Source organism: Rhinatrema bivittatum, chromosome 1 (genome assembly GCF_901001135.1).
Source record: "Rhinatrema bivittatum chromosome 1, aRhiBiv1.1, whole genome shotgun sequence".
NCBI lineage: Eukaryota > Metazoa > Chordata > Amphibia > Gymnophiona > Rhinatrematidae > Rhinatrema > Rhinatrema bivittatum.
This window is the reverse complement of record NC_042615.1, coordinates 268,876,233-268,895,681: the sequence shown is the minus strand read 5'-3', so window position 1 is coordinate 268,895,681 and position 19,449 is coordinate 268,876,233.

Sequence of the window (19,449 nt, the reverse complement as noted above, 5' to 3'; positions counted from 1 at the left end):
GCATACGCAGAGCCTTATGAATCACAGCAACATGAGCACATGGACTGCAGCTGTTTAGTCAAATGCCACCTTTACAGTGTAGCTGGCAGGTCCGATCAATCCAGCATTTTAACGAGCTGATATTTTCTTCTTTTAACTCTGGTTGGCTGTGGAGAAAGATCGCGGGACCGGTTCCATTCATTTTACATTTTCCTTCAGTGCGAAAAAGGAAGCATCTTGGATCCAGATTGTAAAGAATATGTTTGGAAAAGAGAGGGGCGTGGCTTCCATAACAATGATAATTCTCCTAGGACAAGCAGGATAGTAGTCCTCACACAGGGGTGCAGGGGCGGTTTGCAGGAAAATAGCAACCCCAGGGATTTTGCTAAAACGGGCTCACGGGGTATCTGACTCCCTCCAGCAGTTTCTCTGCAGCTCCTGTATCAACAGCTCCCTAAAACAGGCCAAGTCGACTCTGGAACCTGGCAGAATTAAGCCTAATGTTATGACCGTCGACCGCGGCCATGTCATGCCCTGCTCTCCACTTCGGGTGAACTTGTGGCTGTGGCTAGCTGCTACCATCACGTACCTCCTGGCTCCCGAGACTCCACGTGGTGGCTGGGACGCCGCCGACCTACATGCCATCTCTGGGCTTTCCTAGGCGCTCGCGCACGCACGCCACCAGGCCTCCCTTTAAAGGCTCAATGGCAGGAACTTCAGGGGCATCCCCTGCAGATGACATCACTAGCCTGAGATACTTAAGCACCTCCTTTGGCCTATGTTAATCGACTTGGCAACGAGTTCCCTGAGCTCCGTGGGTGCTTGTTCCTGTTCTCCGAACCTGCCATTCCTGCCTTGGATCTCTGCTCTGCTCTGCATCTTGGACTCTGGCTCCTTGGGGGCCTGCTCTGCACTTCCCTTTTTGGAACTTTGTCTTGCGCTGTCCCGCTCCTCTGGGTAACCTCAGCATTGCCACATCGGTGATCCTGTCTCTACGCTTCCTGTTCCTCGGGATAGCCTCAGTGCTACTACACCGGAGATCCAGTCTCCACGCTTCCCCGCTCCTCGGGGTAGCTTTAGTGTTACCACACCGGCATTCAGTCTCTACGCTTCCCTGCTCCTCGGGGTAGCTCCAGCGTTACTACACCGGAGATCTTGTTGATGGTCTCAGACAGCTTCGTCCTCTGTGCCTCACCTTTCTCTCTGCTCTCCCAGCTAGCGTTGGGAAGATGGCTACTGCCGTGTCTGCATGCCGCTCTCTCCAGCGTCCCCGGAACGGTAATGGCAAGGCTATCTGCCATGTTTCTCCTGAGGGCCTCCTAGGGTGGGTGCGCGCGCGCATGCCACCCACATCTTTATCCACGTCATGACGGGAACCTCGGGGGCGACCCCCTCGAGTGACGTCACGCCATCCGGGTATTTAGCCTACCCTTTGTTTGCTAACAATTCGAGTTAGCAAGGATCGTGAATGGATTGGAAAGCCTCTGGTCTGAGGTCCTCTGCCACTGGAAGCTCTCTCTGCCCTTCGGGGTAATTCTCTAACCTGGGTACCCGCTCCTCAGGGGCCCTTTGCTTTCTTTCAGGTGCCTATCTGGGATCAAGTACTCGCTCCTCGAGGGCCTGCTCTCCCTGCCTCTGTGCCTGTAACCAACTATTTCTGCCTGTTGGGATCTCCACCTCTACAGCCAACATCTTAGTGAATAATCTAACTGTCAGTCTGTCTCATCTACAGCTCTGCATTGGGATCCAGCATCCAGAACTCCCTATACTATCATTGTGAGACGGGTCTCCTCTGCCGAGGGCCCCTGGCCTGCTACCGCTGGATCATCTCACTATGCCACCTCTGGTGATATCACTCAAGCTGTATAATAAAAGACAAATGTCTGTGTGTCTCGAGTCTAGCCTAGTATTGTAGTTCCTCACGGGGCTCCTCTCCATGGGGGTGGCCATCACCACACTACCCAAGAATCCACTCCAACACTTCAAAACCATAACACCTGTCTCCACGCTTCCTCGCTCCTCGGGGTAGCCTCAGTGTTACCACATCAGACATTCAGTCTCTGTGCTTCCCCATTCCTTGGGGTAGCTCCAGTGTTACTACACCAGAGATCCAGTCTCCATGCTTCCCAGCTCTTCGGGGCACCCGACAGTATTGCCATAGTGCAGGTGTCTGCAATCACGTGGCTGTGACTCAAACAGCTTGGCTACACCTCCTTTCTCCTGGGCCACAGCTGTGGTCCAGTCACTTGTGTTTCCATTCCACCTCACCTCCCGATGGTGGGACCCTGTGGGTTCAACCCCTCAGGGAGAGTCAACTCCCACCTCGGGCCAAGGGTCCACGAAACCTACAAAACCTAGCACCTAAATATCTCCAAAATAAAATTCATATTTTTCCTAAATAACTAAGAAGTAAAGCATACTCTAGACCAGCAGTGAATAAACAAAGCTGTAGACTCCATTCTATCCATTCAAATCCGTTAACATTAGAGATGTGAATCGGAACCGGATTCGGTTTGGATTCCGGTTCTGATTCACAAGTGGGTTTTTTTCCATCGGGCCCAATCGCGTTTTGTTTATCGGCTGCGCCCCAGCCGATAAACAAAAAACCCACCCTGACCCTTTAAAAGTAACCCCTTAGCTTCCCCCACCCTCCCGACCCCCCCCCAAAAATTTTTTACAGATACCTGGTGGTCAAGTGAGGGGTCCCGGGAGCGATCTCCCGCAATCTCCCGCTCCGGACCATCCTCCGGCTACCGGGCCGTCGGCAGCCACTAATCAAAATCGCGCCGATGGCCCTTTGCCCTTACCATGTCACAGGTATCCATGCCATTGGCCGGGTCCTGTCACATGGTAGGAGCACTGGATGGCCGGCGCCATCTTGTGCTCCTACCATGTGACAGGGGCTGACCAATGGCACCGGTAGCCCCTGTGACATAGTATGGGCAAAGGCTATCGGCGCCATTTTGAATTCTGGCAGCCGACGGTCCGAGTGCAGGAGGTCGCTCCTGGACCCCCGCTGGACTTTTGGCAAGTCTTATGGGGGTCAGGAGGGTCTCCCAAAACTTGCCAAAAGACCCTGGTGGTCTAGCGGGGGTCCGGGAGCGATCTCATGCACTCGGGCCATCGGCTGCCAGTAATCAAAATGGCGCCGATAGCCTTTGCCCTTACTATGTCACAGGGGCTCCCGGTGCCATTGGTCAGCCCCTGTCACATGGTAGGAGCACAAGATGGTGCTGTCCATCCAGTGCTCCTACCATGTGACAGGATCCGGCCAATGGCATGGATACCCTGTCACGAGGTAAGGGCAAAGGGCCATCGGCGCCATTTTGATTAGTGGCAGCCGACGGCCCGGTAGCAGGAGGACGGCCCGGAGCGGGAGATGACAGGAGATCGCTCCCGGGACCCCCACTGGACCACCAGGTACCTGTAAAACGTTTTTGGGGGGGTCGGGAAGGTGGGGGAAGCTAAGGGGTTACTTTTAAAGGGTCGGGGTGGGTTTAGGGGTTATTTTTGTGTGCCGTTTTTCCCGCCGTCCCCCAAAACGATAAGGGAACCCCCACGATCAATATCGTGGGGTTTTCCTATCGTTTTGGGGGAGCCCCCGATTTCTGACAATTTTGAAAATATCGACGATATTTTCAATCGTCGGAAGCCCGATTCACATCCCTAGTTAACATACACACACGCATATCCTGTTCTGGCCAACCAAGCAGCTCTTGAACTAGTGAAATTAATAAGACAACTACACTGCCAGCCATTGTCAGAGCTCAGTCACACAAACAGATTTATAGACTGCAGAGACTTTTATATACATTGACACATACACTGTTTCTCAGATACACACAGATAAACCCACTCGCTGAGAGTGAGGGGGGGGGGGAGGGGGTCAGAGAGACACCCACACACACTCTCCCTCTGACACAAAGTGTATGTATAGGTGAGTGTCGCTTTCTGTGTGACACAGACCACATTCTCTCTAACATACTACTGTTGTGCTGCTGCTTATGTGCTCATACAGTTCGTGGCCCAAAGCCAGCACTACTGCATCATAGTTTAAAGCTCTTGCTTGCTGTCAGCCCTTCCTCATTCTGCAGCAGTCTCCTCCTTTTTCAGTCCCACGCTGAGATTTGCTGGTTCCACAGCTAACTGCTCCTGTCAAAGCTCAGTCCAGTCACCTCAGACAGAAGTCTCCCCAACACTGCACAGGTACATTCTCCTGGCTCACTCTCTCCCTTCCTGTGCCTGTAGCTTGCCTCCACTTCTCTGCCACCCTCCCACCACTCCAGTGCATTCCCATTGACTGCATGTTACACAGTCTGCTGCTTTGATGGTTCCTCAGGCTTGACTCTTCCTACCTACTCCAGGGCAAAGGGCACCAGAAGTGACCCACGCCAATACCACCCAACATATAACTCTGAGAGACAGGGCCTTCTCTACAGCAGGTCCCCCACTATGGAACTCAATCCCCTTAGAATTACGACAGGAACCATGTCTTCCAACCTTCAGAAAGAGACTTAAGACATGGCTGTTCAAGAAAGCCTTTCCGGACTCTGACTGATGCTCTTCCACCAAATACAGAAAGACGGATTAGCTCCCACTAAACTGATACAGACATACCAAACACTGCTTGTTCTTCTTCTTGCTAAAACTTCTATCATACTCTGCTTCTTCTCCAAGTTAGAACCATCCTTGTTTTATTGTAACTGATTTTTCTGCGCACTTTTATAACTTGTTATAATGTTTAAATTTATACTCTCATATTTATGCACGTTTATAATGTTTGATCACCCCTTGTTTTATGTAAACCGACATGATATGAATTCCGTGAATGCCGGTATAGAAAAAACTCAAATAAAAATAAAAAAAATAAAAAAACTTAAGCCCTGGCTGAGACGAGGGACAGCCACTAACCCAGCTCCAAATGGGAATCCTGCTTTCTCTTGTGCAGCCAGTGCAGCCAGGGCTGGTGCAAGGGTAATTTATAATAACAGTTTTACATGAAAAAGAGCATTCAAAGTACAGTCTTTTAAGGTAAAAATATCACATACAACATGTATATTATTTACATACACTACTACGGCACCTTCCAGAAAACTCTGCAAAAATGCCGCCTGCAGCCATATGGTATTACAGCTTATTGTAATGGGTGTTGGGTGTGCGTTCAGCCTTCAGAGAGCTTGATTTGCAATAGAAACTCAATAGGGCAATAGAAACTCAATCTCCATTAAAAGAATTGATAAATTCTCAAAATGAAGATTTGAATGAAAATAAAACATCTGACGACATAGGAGAACAATCTTATGTTGAATCAAAGGACTGCTCCTTAATACCAACTGCAGGGGAGAGTGGGACATTAAAACAGTTAAAGGGGGATTTACAATTGCTTGGAATTAAGGATGTGCCTATTATAGTTCCAACGAAATTCTCTACGGAGGAATTGGAAATAATGATGATGAATGTTCAAAAGTCAATAAATAACCTCACTAAGACTGTCCAGGAAGCCTTAAAAAATAATACTTATATGGAAGAAAAAATAGTTAAGTTAAAGAAGAAAGTTAACTCTACTGTCCCTGAAGATCTCATCTATATACCTCTCTGTCTGCCTCAGCTCCTTCAGGTCTACCACTCTAGCCTCCAGAGATTGGACTTGTTCTCTGAGAGACAGGATCAAGGCCCTGGTTCAGAGAAAACCCTGCCAGGGCCAGAGCCTCAGAGGCTTCTCCACAAAACAGGAGTTTTGGACATGGGAGAAGTCAAAAGACATATTCCTTTGCTAAGGGAAGAAAGGACTCCCAAACCACTCTCCTGATGTCTACTCCCCTCAAGGTCGGACCAGGAACACAGTCCTAGGTCAGTCCTATGGCTGTGGAACACAAACTTTTGTGTCCGCCTGGAGGGAAAAACACACACAGAGATGCCCAGATGGCAGAGGGCAACCGGAGGAATGAGCGGTACTCATGAGTGGTACTCATACAGTGGTATCCCATCCTAAGGATGGTGGCACCCCTTTGGTCCCATACGCCGTGCCTGTGGATGGAATCCCATGCCACAGCGAGGACAGTGCACCACGTGCCCTATAACAAAGCAAAAAGTGTGTGAAGATGCCTCCCCCACAAGTGCTCCTCAGGACTGTGCCGTACAGAATTGATGAGGAGGTTGAGACCATGATGGGAGGATGGCAGAACATTGGCATGGCTGAGGACTCTACAGACAGGGAGAATGCCATCTGCCATTGCCCTAGGCACTTGGAGTAGATGCCTTGCCTTTCCCAACCACGCATGTTGCATACTCATGTCTCAGTAACTCCAGCAGAGTGAAGAACAGTGTGACGATGGTGTCCCCAGAACCAGTGGTGCCCTGGTTAAGGCATGGTGGAAGGTGGCAGTCTATGGCATTGCCCCCTCCTGTACCTGATAACGGTTGAAGAGGTGGGCCCTCGAACCTGCATCAGAACTGGCTCACCTGCGAGTCCCACAAGGAACAAAACCAGCGAAGTCCCTGGCAATCGAAGGTGCTTATAGAGTACTGTGGACATTTCCTGCGATCTCCGACTGCAGCCACTGGTGCCCAGTGTGGTGATGATGCCCATAGGGCCTATGGCGCTTTTGTGCTCACCAACACAAAGCCACCACAGGGCACTCAATGACTCTGCACCCAGGGCCTTCACTGCGCTAAATTGAACTATAATCAGTTTGATGGTATACAGCGCCATCCCCAGCACCACAGGTGCCCATGGACGTCGACCGCCCAGGGACCCCGATGGGGACTCTATGCTCGAAGGTATCGACTAAGGAAGCCATGGGCGTCTGCAGGAAGAGTCCCTGCAGCCCACCCAGAGTTCACCAATGACCACCAGTGCCAACACCAGTACCCTTTGGCTCACTTGTTTGTCAGGGGGTGTCGATGCTGTGAGCTCAATGGCCTTGCATTATGGCTGACGAGGGCCTCGCTAGCACCCATTAACATTGAGAGTATGCGCATTCCGGTGGGGCCTCCAATGCTGGGATCGTCTGTTGAAGGGACAGCTTTGAGCTTCTCAGTTCTCCGTAGTGGACACTACCCAGGTGCCTTGAGGGTATCGGACCATCCTGTATGGATGCAGCAGCAGCGCACCAAGGTGCCTTGAGTAGATGGCTACCCCTGCACTCAGTCCATAAGAGACCAAACACCCTTGCCACCCGAAGGCTGCAGGGTCACCAGGGGGCTTCAAAGAGCCCTGGCAGTCGATGGCCTCAGGTGCAACAAGGGTACTCAGTGGCAAATCCGGTGCCTGGTCAGTGGAGCTGGATGTAGTCGAGGTGCTAATGAGAGGCATAGGTCTGAAGGCCTCTAAGGTGGCCCTGCATCTTGAGGGCGATAATGGTATTGGGGCAGAATCGTATCGCAATGGCACTGAGGTCATGCTGGGGGGCCACGACATCATGGGTATGCGCTTCGACTGCATTGAGGGCTGTCGCAGCATCAATGCTATGCACCTCAGAAGCATCAAGGGCCTGCCACCACTTCAACCTCGACTGCCCCAAGGGTGGGCATGCAGGCACCTTGATGGATCGAGGGCATTGAGGCCCCATGCAGGCACTGAGAGCACCACAGGCATCAAGGGCACAGTGGCATCGATGGTGCCCTGGTCACCACAGCATCGAGTGCAGTGAGGGCACCAAGGCATCAAGCACCATGGCGAATGCACGGAGGTGTCTAAGGTACCGTGTATACAGTGCATCATGTCATTGACTGCGCGGCACTGCAGGCACCATGGCAATGATGACATTGCAGTATCAATGACATCGCGACCTCAAAGCATCAGTGGCATCGAGGGCGTCCATTTGCACTGTACTCTGCACCCTCACTGCCCAAGTCAGAGCAGCGAGACTCCAGTTTCACTGGTGCCGATGGTACAGAAGGCCACTACGGCATAGGGGGGGGGGGGGGTGTCACGCACTTTGATGGCAACGAGGGTGACCCTAGACCTCGATGACGTCAAGGATGCAGCTACAAAGGTAAAGAGTGTACAACATGCATGGACATTGTTTAAAAATGGGCCCATAAAACAGAAAGGAAGTCAGTCTAGCAAAGCTGTGAGGGATGTAGAAAACAATAGATCCGGAGGTCCTCAATAGTAGTTTATTAATAAAATAGTTGCCTCACGACATTGTTTAAAAATACCATCTTAGAAGTGCAATCCAGATGTATTCCACGCATTAAGAAAGATGGAAGGAAGGCCAAACAATTGCCGGCATGGTTAAAAAGTGGGGTGAAAGAGGCTATTTTAGCCAAAAGATCTCCATTCAAAAATTGGAAGAAGGACTGGAAGAATTGGAAGAAGGATTCTTAGACAAACACAATTCCCTATCTGTTCTCCAACAAAAGCATCTGAAGATTCTAATGGCATGGTTAAATGGTCCATGATCGACAGAGTATTGAAACTGGAAATTAGTCAAATCATTACTAAAATTAAACCTGCCATTCATGCATGTGACCCAATACCAGCCAGTTCCTTGAAATAAGTACATGAGGTTATCTCTCAGACAATCACTGCTGGAAAGGTGGACCCTTGAGCCGAAACGAGGTTGTTGGTACCACCAGAGGGAGGCCTTTGTCGGTCCTCGTCGTCAGGAGGTGGTTCAGTGAGAGAAGACCAAATAGGACCTTCACCTATTCCAGCCTACAGGTTGAGCCCTTGGGTACCGGGGCCAGCACAACTTAGGCACAGGTTTCTCAAGGCGAAGAACCAGAAGACAGAAGGCTGAAGCAACGTCAGATGTACCAAGGGTCGAGGCAGGCAGTGGTCAAGCAGAGGCGGAGAACTGGGCAGAAGGTCAGGACAGACAGCGGACAAGCAGAATTGGTGAGCCAGGCAGAAGGACAGGGGAGGCAGTGGACAAGTAGAATCGGTGAGTCAGGCAGAAGGTCATGGCAGGCAGTGGTCAAGCAGCGTCCAGAAACAAGCAGGGTCAGAACCAGGAGAGCAATCCAGGGAAGCAGGGAAGGAACTGGAGAAGAGGTTCAGGAGTACTGGAATCAGGAGTCAGGAACTGGAGTTGGAGCAAGAGCAGGAATCAGGAAAGCAGGAGGCAAGAGCAGGAATCAGGAACACAGGAGACAAGGCAAGAATCAGGAACACAGGCAACACGCACTCAAGAGCAGGACCCGTTGATGAGGACCCAATTGAAGGCAGGGCCTGGCCTTAAATAGGCCCAGGTTGATGAAGTATTCAGTGAACGCGAAGGGGCTTCAGACCCCATCTCATAAGAACATATGAAGAACATAAGAAAATGCCATACTGGGTCAGACCAAGGGTCCATCAAGCCCAGCATCCTGTTTCCAACAGTGGCCAATCCAGGCCATAAGAACCTGGCAAGTACCCAAAAACTAAGTCTATTCCATGTTACCATTGCTAATGGCAGTGGCTATTCTCTAAGTGAACTTAATAGCAGGTAATGGACTTCTCCTCCAAGAACTTATCCAATCCTTTTTTAAACACCGCTATACTAACTGTACTAACCACATCCTCTGGCAACAAATTCCAGAGTTTAATTGTGCGTTGAGTAAAAAAGAACTTTCTCCGATTAGTTTTAAATGTGCCCCATGCTAACTTCATGAAGTGCCCCCTAGTCTTTCTACTATCCGAAAGAGTAAATAACCGATTCACATCTACCCGTTCTAGATCTCTCATAATTTTAAACATCTCTATCATATTCCCCCTCAGCCGTCTCTTCTCCAAGCTGAAAAGTCCTAACCTCTTTAGTCTTTCCTCATAGGGGAGCTGTTCCATTCCCTTTATCATTTTGGTAGCCCTTCTCTGTACCTTCTCCATCGCAATTATATCTTTTTTGAGATGCGGCGACCAGAATTGTACACATTATTCAAGGTGCGGTCTCACCATGGAGCGATACAGAGGCATTATGACATTTTCCGTTTTATTCACCATTCCCTTTCTAATAATTCCCAACATTCTGTTCGCTTTTTTGACTGCTGCAGCACACTGAATCGACGATTTCAATGTGTTATCCACTATGACGCCTAGATCTCTTTCTTGGGTTGTAGCACCTAATATGGAACCCAACATTGTGTAATTATAGCATGGGTTATTTTTCCCTATATGCATCACCTTGCACTTATCCACATTAAATTTCATCTGCCATTTGGATACCCAATTTTCCAGTCTCACAAGGTCTTCCTGCAATTTATCACAATCTGCTTGTGATTTAACTACTCTGAACAATTTTGTGTCATCTGCAAATTTGATTATCTCACTCGTCGTATTTCTTTCCAGATCATTTATAAATATATTGAAAAGTAAGGGTCCCAATACAGATCCCTGAGGTACTCCACTGTCCACTCCCTTCCACTGAGAGAATTGTCCATTTAATCCTACTCTCTGTTTCCTGTCTTTTAGCCAGTTTGCAATCCACGAAAGGACATCGCCACTTATCCCATGACTTTTTACTTTTCCTAGAAGCCTCTCATAAGGAACTTTGTCAAACGCCTTCTGAAAATCCAAGTATACTACATCTACCGGTTCACCTTTATCCATGTGTTTATTAACTCCTTCAAAAAAGTGAAGCAGATTTGTGAGGCAAGACTTGCCCTGGGTAAAGCCATGCTGACTTTGTTCCATTAAACCATGTCTTTCTATGTGTTCTGTGATTTTGATGTTTAGAACACTTTCCACTATTTTTCCTGGCACTGAAGTCAGGCTAACCGGTCTGTAGTTTCCCGGATCGGCCCTGGAGTCCTTTTTAAATATTGGGGTTATATTTGCTATCCTCCAGTCTTCAGGTACAATGGATGATTTTAATGATAGGTTACAAATTTTTACTAATAGGTCTGAAATTTCATTTTTTAGTTCCTTCAGAACTCTGGGGTATATACCATCTGGTCCAGGTGATTTACTACTCTTCAGTTTGTCAATCAGGCCTACCACATCTTCTAGGTTCACCGTGATTTGATTCAGTCCATCTGAATCATTACCCATGAAAACCTTCTCCCCTGCTGCTGGACCTTTAAGAGGCCAAGCTGTCCCACGCGCATGTGCCGAAAGTAAGGAAGAGCCGAGGACGACCGGCACATGGGGCACCCCAGTGCAAGGGCCCCCGCACAATGCCCAAGAGCACCATACCGGCCCCGGCGTGTGGTGTGGCATCCCCATACCAGGACATGGCGTGTCCGCCTCGCTGAGCTGGAGGTGAGTGTGGCGGTCCATGGGGATAGCCCATGGGCCGCTGAACATAACAATCACAACATTAGTTAACCTGTCTCTCTCAGAAGGAACTGTTTCAAATTGGTTAAAACAAGCTGTGATAAAGCCGATCCTAAAAAATAAGAATGGTAGAACTGACAATTGGGACAACTATCATCCAATTTCCAACTTATCTTTTCTCACAAATGTTCTTGAGAAAGCAGCTTGTAAATCACCTGGAAGATCAAAATATTCTCTCCACAAATCAATTTGGAGTTAGGGAACATCACTCAAGTGAGACATTACTCCTCTCATTAATGGACTCAGTTTTATGAGGACTTATTGTCTTGTGATAGTTGACTTAATGGCCACCTTCGACACTGTAGACCATAATCTGTTATGTCATCAGATAAAAACATTGGGATAGACATCAGAGTTTTCAGATGGTTCTCTTCATTTCTATCTAACTGTTATGAGCGCGACCTCCAGCAGCTGTTATGAACTGAGGGCTTGGAGGTCTTCGGCTATTGTTACTGGCTCGGAGGTGCGGTCATTTCTAAAGCAGGTGATGTCAGCCCTTGAGCCGCGGCATGACTCAGGGAGGAGCCCCAAGATACACAGCGGGAGGTGAGCTGGTGCGAGCATGGGTAACGAGGAGCAGGGCAAGGCTGAAGCGAAGACAAGGATACGGAGGTCTATCCCTCTACCGGACCTGCACACCCCAGGATGACCAACAACGCAATGTTGATCGATGAACAGTCCTCTGATCGTTCCAAGCCCTTTCGAACCTGCCACTGAGTATGGCAGGAGGCAGCAGGCCGGACAGAGGATGAGGGCAGATGTAGTCCTTAGAACACAGAAGACTTTGGACGAAGACTCAGGCGAGGACACTGTAGACGAAGACTCAAGCAAGGACACTGTAGATGAAGACTGAAATGAGGACACTGTAAACAAAGACTGAAGTGAGGACACTGTAGACTAAGTCACAGGCAAGGACACTAGACGAAGACTGAAGCGAGGACACTGTAGACGAAGGCAAGAATCAAGGCACTGTAGACAAAGGCAAGGATAAAAGCGCTGGGTCAAGACTGCGACGCAGCATGCCCTACACAGTCCACCCACGGAACTGGTCGTGGACCACACTGGGCTTGTAGCAGACTCTAGGAGGGATAGTGGAAGCTGATACCAGAACATGACAAAGATACTGAAGAGGCCTGCACCGGGGCGCGCCCTACACAGTCCACCCGCGGGATTGGTCGTGGACCATGCTGGAACGGAGCAGGGTCGACAGAGTCTTGATATTGACGGACGCGAATTGCAATAGGCTCCAAAGACTGGGACAAGATTCAAGCACAGGATTCACGATTCTCAAGGATTAAAACCTTAGGACTTAAGCAGACGTCTTCCGGAGGGTTGCTCTGCGGAGATGAAGTTGGCCTTTGTACAGTGAAACGCCCTACACAGCCCACCCGTGGGACTGGTCAGGGACCATGACAACGGCACGCCAGGAAAGTGGACATCAAGGAACAAAGGCATGGAGGCAGAGGTGAAGACAAAGGCATCAGGAAGGACATCAGACATCAGGAGGTACATAGGAAGTACATCAGGAACATGAAGACATCTGAAGACACGGACGAAGAACATCAGGAACCTGAAGACATCTGGAGGCCCGGACGAAGGACATCAGGAACATGAAGACGACTGAAGACCTGGACGAAGGACATCAGGAACATGAAGACAAAGCTGTCATCGCAGGAGAAGTCCACGGAGGACCTGGACCGGTCAGAAGATAGAGACAACTGTGGAACCCGATCCGAAGGCCAGGAATGACTGAAGACAAGGCCCTTAAAGAGGGCTGAAGCAGGAAACTGGGTGGAGCTGGATTCCGGTGGGGCCAGGAATACTTCCTGCTACTGGCCCTTTAAATACACAGAAGAGGCGTGCACCGGCGCCTAAGGAAGGCTGGAACAGAGAGGAGCAGCACCACGGACAGCGACGCCCTGCAGCGCAGACGCGAAGGAGCAGGCAGGCTTCGGGGCGGCGACCAGGCCTCGAGCTGACGTCGGAGCGGCAGCGGCTTTCCCTTGCCGCTTGAAGAAGAGGCTGACTCGCGGCTCCCTGCCACGAGAGGAGCTGGCTTGTGCGGCCTCCAGGCCACATGAAGATGGTGGTGGTAGCGGCCCTGCCGCAGAGGTCCCAGCATCGGCAGCAGCGGCACTAGCAGGGCCGCGAAGACAGAGGCAGAGCCCGGCAGTGCGGCGGACCAGGCCACATGAGCTTCGGCGGCTTCCCAGCCACGTGAGGGGTCCCTGCGGCGTCGGAGGCAAGCGGCAGCGCGGCGATTCAGGCAGGTAAGTGGAGAGGCCTGCTTGCGGAGAGTAGCTCCGTGGGCAGGATTCGTAACACTAACAGAACATTCCAAGTCAAACTGGGCAACCATATATCTGATAGAGATGTGTATTCGTTTTTGCCGAATTGGAAAATTTCAACAAAATTGTCCAATTCGGCATGGATCGGAGGACCCAAAAAACAATTGAGCTTTCCCTGAAATTTCGGGGAAAATCGTTTTTCGAGTTAGCGTGGGGGGAAGGGCACATTTATTTAAAAAAAAACAAAAAAACCCCAAACCCACCCCAATCCTTCAACTGTACTTAATTACAACCCCCCCACCATCCTGATCCCCCTCCAAGACTTACTGAAAGTCCTGGTGGTCCAGCGGGGGTCCCAGGAGCGATCTTCCGCTCTCGGGCCGTCAGGCCTGCCAGGAATCAAAATGGCGACGGTGGCCCTTTGCCCTTACCATGTGACAGGGGCTACCGGTGCCATTGGTCGGCCCCTGTCACATGGTAGGAGCAATGGACGGCCGGTGCTTGCTCCTACCATGTAACAGGGGCCGACCAATGGCACCGGTAGCCCCTGTCACATGGTAAGGGCAAAGGGCCACCGTCGCCATTTTGATTAGTGACAGCCGACGGCCTGAGAGGGAGAGATCGCTCCCGGGACCCCGCTGGACCACCAGGGCTTTCAGTAAGTCTTGGGAGGGGGGGGATCGGGATGGTGGGGGGAATGTAATTAAGTAAATTTGAAGGGTTGGGGGGGGGGGGGGTTTCGTGGAAAATCGCCAAAAAAAACAAAAAACCGAGCCGCAAGAAAACGACATTTTCCACGAGGTGCTCGAATCACAGCCCGACCCGAAAACCTTAAACGACGCACATCTCTAATATCTGATACTTTCCAGTGTGATCCAGGTGTCCCTCAAGGCTCAGCCCTCTCAGCAACACTATTCAATATTTACATGCTCCCACTCTGTAAATTACTGATGAACCTAGGAATAACTTTCTTCATGGATGCTGACGACTTACAGTTTTACATCCCACTCTCCAGATCATTTGAAAATACAGCTTCGTTACTCTCTACCTATATGAAAGCAATACAACAAGAACTTTCACAACTTAAATTAATATTAATCAAATTTACTCATGGAATAGCCACTGCTATTAATTGCATCAGTAGCATGGGATCTTCTTAGTGTTTGGATAATTGCCAGGTTCTTGTGGCCTGGTTTGGCCTCTGTTGGAAACAGGATGCTGGGCTTGATGGACCCTTGGTCTGACCCAGCATGGCAATTTCTTATGTTCTTATTAAATCCCAAAAAGACTGAACTAATTTGGCTGAGTAGAAACGCATCAATAGTTAAACCACCTGCCCTAGACCTAGGTAATTTTCAAATTAATCCCTAAATCAAATATGGGATTTAGGTGTACAGCTAGATGAGAACCACATAATGAAAATGCACATCAGTAAATTAATTAAGATAGGTTACGGCAAGTTGCGTATACTACATCAGTTGAAACAACTATTAACTTTTGCTGTCTTCTGTCCTGTATTGCAAACTCTAATCTTCTCAAACTTGACTACTGTAACTAATTACTATTAGGTCTTCCATCAAGCCACTTAAAACCACTACAATTATTACAAAATGCTGCAGTATGAATATTATTAGGAATAAGGAGATATGATTACATTACACCCTCGCTGATGTCACTGCATTGTTTATCAGTATAATCAAGAATCTACTATAAAGTATTAAAATTAATTTTCAATATCATTAATTCCAATAACACCAGTTTGTTAGGAGTGACACTACAACCTTACAAGCCTCAGCGAACACTAAGATCTCAAAATAAATGACTACTGACTATTCCCACAATACAGAGCACAAATCTGAAGCAAATAAGAGATCGAGTGTTTTCCATAGCAGGCCCAAAGCTCTGGAATTCTCTGCCTGAGACAGTATATATTTTACCAGATAGAAAGAGATTTAAATATGAATAAAAAACATGGCTATTCAAAAAAGCATATAATTTAACTTTAAAACATCAGAATATACAGAACCACAAAGACAAGAAGGATAAAAGATAATAATCGAATCATGAAGAATAAATCAAACAAAAATGTGAGATTCTCAAAACAACCCACTAAGATGTGAAAAGTATTATTTTGTTTTTAATTATTCCTACTCTTTGCCATATGTACTAGATCAATTTTAATATGTACTAGAAAATGTAACTTGATAGATATTAATACCCACTTATGTATACCACCCCTGTAAGCAATCTTTGTTTAGCTGTTTGTTGAGTTAAGGCCATTGCAGAAAGACTAAACAAATTCTTTGCTTCAGTGTTTACTGAAGAGGATGTTGGGAAGAAACCCGTTCCTGAGATGGGTATCCATCAAGGGTGATGATTCAGATGAACTGAACCATATTATGGTGAACCTGGAAGATGTAGTAGGCCAGACTGACAAACTGAAAAGTAGTAAATCACCTGGATCAAATGGTATACACCCCAGGGTTCTGAAAGAACTAAAAAATGAAATTTCAAAAAGTAAAAGTAAAAGTTTGTAACCTATCATTAAAATCATCCATTGAACCTGAAAACTGGAGGGTGGCTAATGTAACCCCAATATTTAAAAAGGGCTCCAGGGGCGATCCGGGAAACTATAGACCAGTGAGCCTGACTTCAGTGCAGGGAAAAATTGTGAAAACTGTTATAAAGAATAGAATCACAGAACGTTTAGATAGACGTAGTTTAATGGGACACAGCCAGCATGGATTTACTGAAGGGAAGTCTTGCCTCACAAATCTCCTACATTTTTATGAAGGGGTAAATAAACAGGTGAACAAAGGTGAACCGGCAAATGTGTATTTGGATTTTCATAAGGCGTTTGACAAAGTCCCCCATTAGTGGCTTCTAAGAAAATTAAAAAGTCATGGAATAGGAGGCGATATCCTTTGTAGATTGTAAACTGGTTAAAAGACATGAAAGAGAGAGTAGGATTAAATGGTCTGTTTTCACACTGAAAAATGGTAAACAGTGTCCAATTCAAGTCACATGTGTCTGACAAGTACTCAAACATTAAATGGATTCCAAGCTACTATTCTTTATTGATTAATAGCAGTTTATGGACTTCTCCTCTAGGAACTTATCTAAACCTTTTTTAAACCCAGTTACATTAACTGCGATAACCAATTCCTCTGGCAAAGAATTCCAGAGCTTAATTATGCGTTGAATGAAAAAGAATTTTCTCCAATTTATTTTAAATGAGCTATTTGCTAACTTCATGGAGTGCCGCCTAGTACTTTTATTGTCTGAGAGATTAAATAACCGATTTACATTTATCTGTTCAATTCCTCTCATGATTTTATAGCCCTCTATCATATCTTCCAACTTGAATAGCCCTAACCTCTGTCCTCATGGGGGAGTCGTTCCATGCCCTTTATCATTTTGGTCACCCTTCTCTGTACTTTCTCCGGTGCAACTATATCTTTCTTGAGATGCGCTGATCAGGAGTCCCTACACCAGAATTGCACACAGTATTCAAAATGTGGTCTAACCATTGAGCGATACAGAGGTATTATGATATCCACTATGTTATTTGCCATTCCCGTCCTAATAATTCCTAACATTCTGTTTGCTTTTTTGACTGCCACAGCACACTGAACCGACGATTTCAAGACATTATCCACTATGATGCCTAGATCTCTTTCCTGGGTGGCAACTCCTAATATGGAACCTAACATAGGGCCTCATTTTCCAATATCGCATTTGTAACGCATTAAGGGGCGTTTCCCATGCAAATGAGGCTTTTTTCGTGCAGGGGGAAAACTTCACGTGCCGCGATGTTTTCGCCATTTGCGAATACATTTGCGCAAATCGCAAAGTTTCCCTGGTGCGCGATAAAACACCCAAAGAATCATCGCAGTGCATGATATGTTGTCAGTATCCAAGAGAGGTGTATCGCAGTTCACGATGTTTCCAGACAGCCTGTTTCAGTGAGCTGCAGGAGGGAGAGAGAGAGAGAGAGAGAGAGAGAGAGAGAGAGAGAGGCCCACCTAGTAACTGGAGGTGGGGATTAGGTATTAGTGTAGGGGGTTGGGGGCCACTTTCACATTCAACGTGAGAATTACGAACAGAACAGTGGTCTCTTGTGAAGATTTGATGGCCTTCGGAGTGAGGAAACTCACTCCAAGATGAGATTTGGGCAATGTTCTCTCCACCTAGCTTGATGGACACTCTACCTGGGCAACAACAAGCTAGGTGGAGAGAACATTGTCCAAATCTCATCTTGGAGTGAGTTTCCCCACTCCGAAGGCCATCAAATCTTCACAAGAGACCACTGTTCTGTTCGTACAAGCTAGGTGGAGAGAACATTGCCCAAATCTCATCTTGGAGTGAGTTTCCTCACTCCGAAGGCCATCAAATCTTCACGAGACCACTGTTCTGTTCGTACGTCTCACGTTCAATGTGAAAGTGGCCCCCAACCCCCTACACTAATACCTAATCCCCACCTCGAGTTACTAGGTGGGCCTCTCATAGGGATACAAATACCTGTCTAGGGACAAGACACTATAGCAACTCTCTCTCTCTCTCTCTCTCCCTTCCCCTTCCCCCCTCACTGAAACAGGCTGTCTGGAAACATCATGAACCCCAATAACCCTTTACCGGCCTCTAGCACACAATGTACCGCAAATGTAAGGGTTGTAGCTATTGGCCGCACTAACACTGCGGCTGTTTCGCTGCACACAGTAACTCTTTCTTACTTTACATATGCTCCGCCCCCTGAATACAAAATTAGAAAATCGTGTTAACGGCTGTTAGCGCGATTTGCGGAATTATCTCCTGCGGTAGCTCCTTGGAAAATGACCCCCATAGTGTAACTATAGCATGGGTTATTTTTCTCTATATGCATCACCTTCCACTTCTGTACAATACATTTCTTCTGCCATTTGAATGCCCAATTTTCCAGCCTCACAAGGTCCTCCTGCAATTTATCACAATCCACTTGAGATTTAAATATTCTGCATAATTTTGTGTCATCCGCAAATTTAATCACCTCACTCGTCATACCCCTTTCCAGATCATTTATAAATATATTGAAAAGCACCAGTCCAAGTACAGATTTCTGAGGCACTCTACTGTTTACCTTTTTCCACTGTGAAAATAGGCCATTTAATCCTGCTCTCTGTTTCCTGTCTTTTAACCAGTTTGCAATCCACATTTTTTAGTTCTTTCAGAACTCTGGGATGTAAACCACACAAGTCCATGTGATTTGCTACTCTTTAGTTTATCAATTTGTCTTATTATAGGCTCACCATGATTTGTTTCAGTTCCTCTAAATCATCACCATTAAATAGTTTCCAGCATGGGTATCTTATTTATTTTATTTTATTTAAGTTTTTTTATATACCAACATTCAAGACGATAGTCCCATCATGCTGGTTCACAAGAAACAGGGGTGCAATTAAAATAAACTTTACAATTTGAACAATAGTGCAGAAAAGCAGTTACATGTAACAGGGAATCAATAACTTGGAGTAAGAAGGAAAATGAAGATCAGATAATTATAAATATATATAATAACATTATAAGGGGTCGCTATTAATCTTCCCAACATCCTTCTCAGTAATCACTGACGCAAAGAATTAATTTAATCTTTTTGCTATGGCCTTAGTGTTACCTTAGTGCTCCTTTTATCCTGCGATCATCTAATAATCCAACCAGATCCCTCAGTCTTCCTACTTTGGATCTATTGGAAAAATGTTTTATTATGACTTTTGGCCTCTAAAGCAAGGTTCTTTTCAAATTCTCATTTTTTCTACCTTATCAATGTTTTGCATCTGTCTTGCCAGTGCTTATCCTTTTTCCTTTTTTTCATTTGGATTGGCTTTCCATTTCTTGAAAGAAGTTTTCTTGGGGGTACTTTCACCTTTTAATGATGCCTTGGGCAAG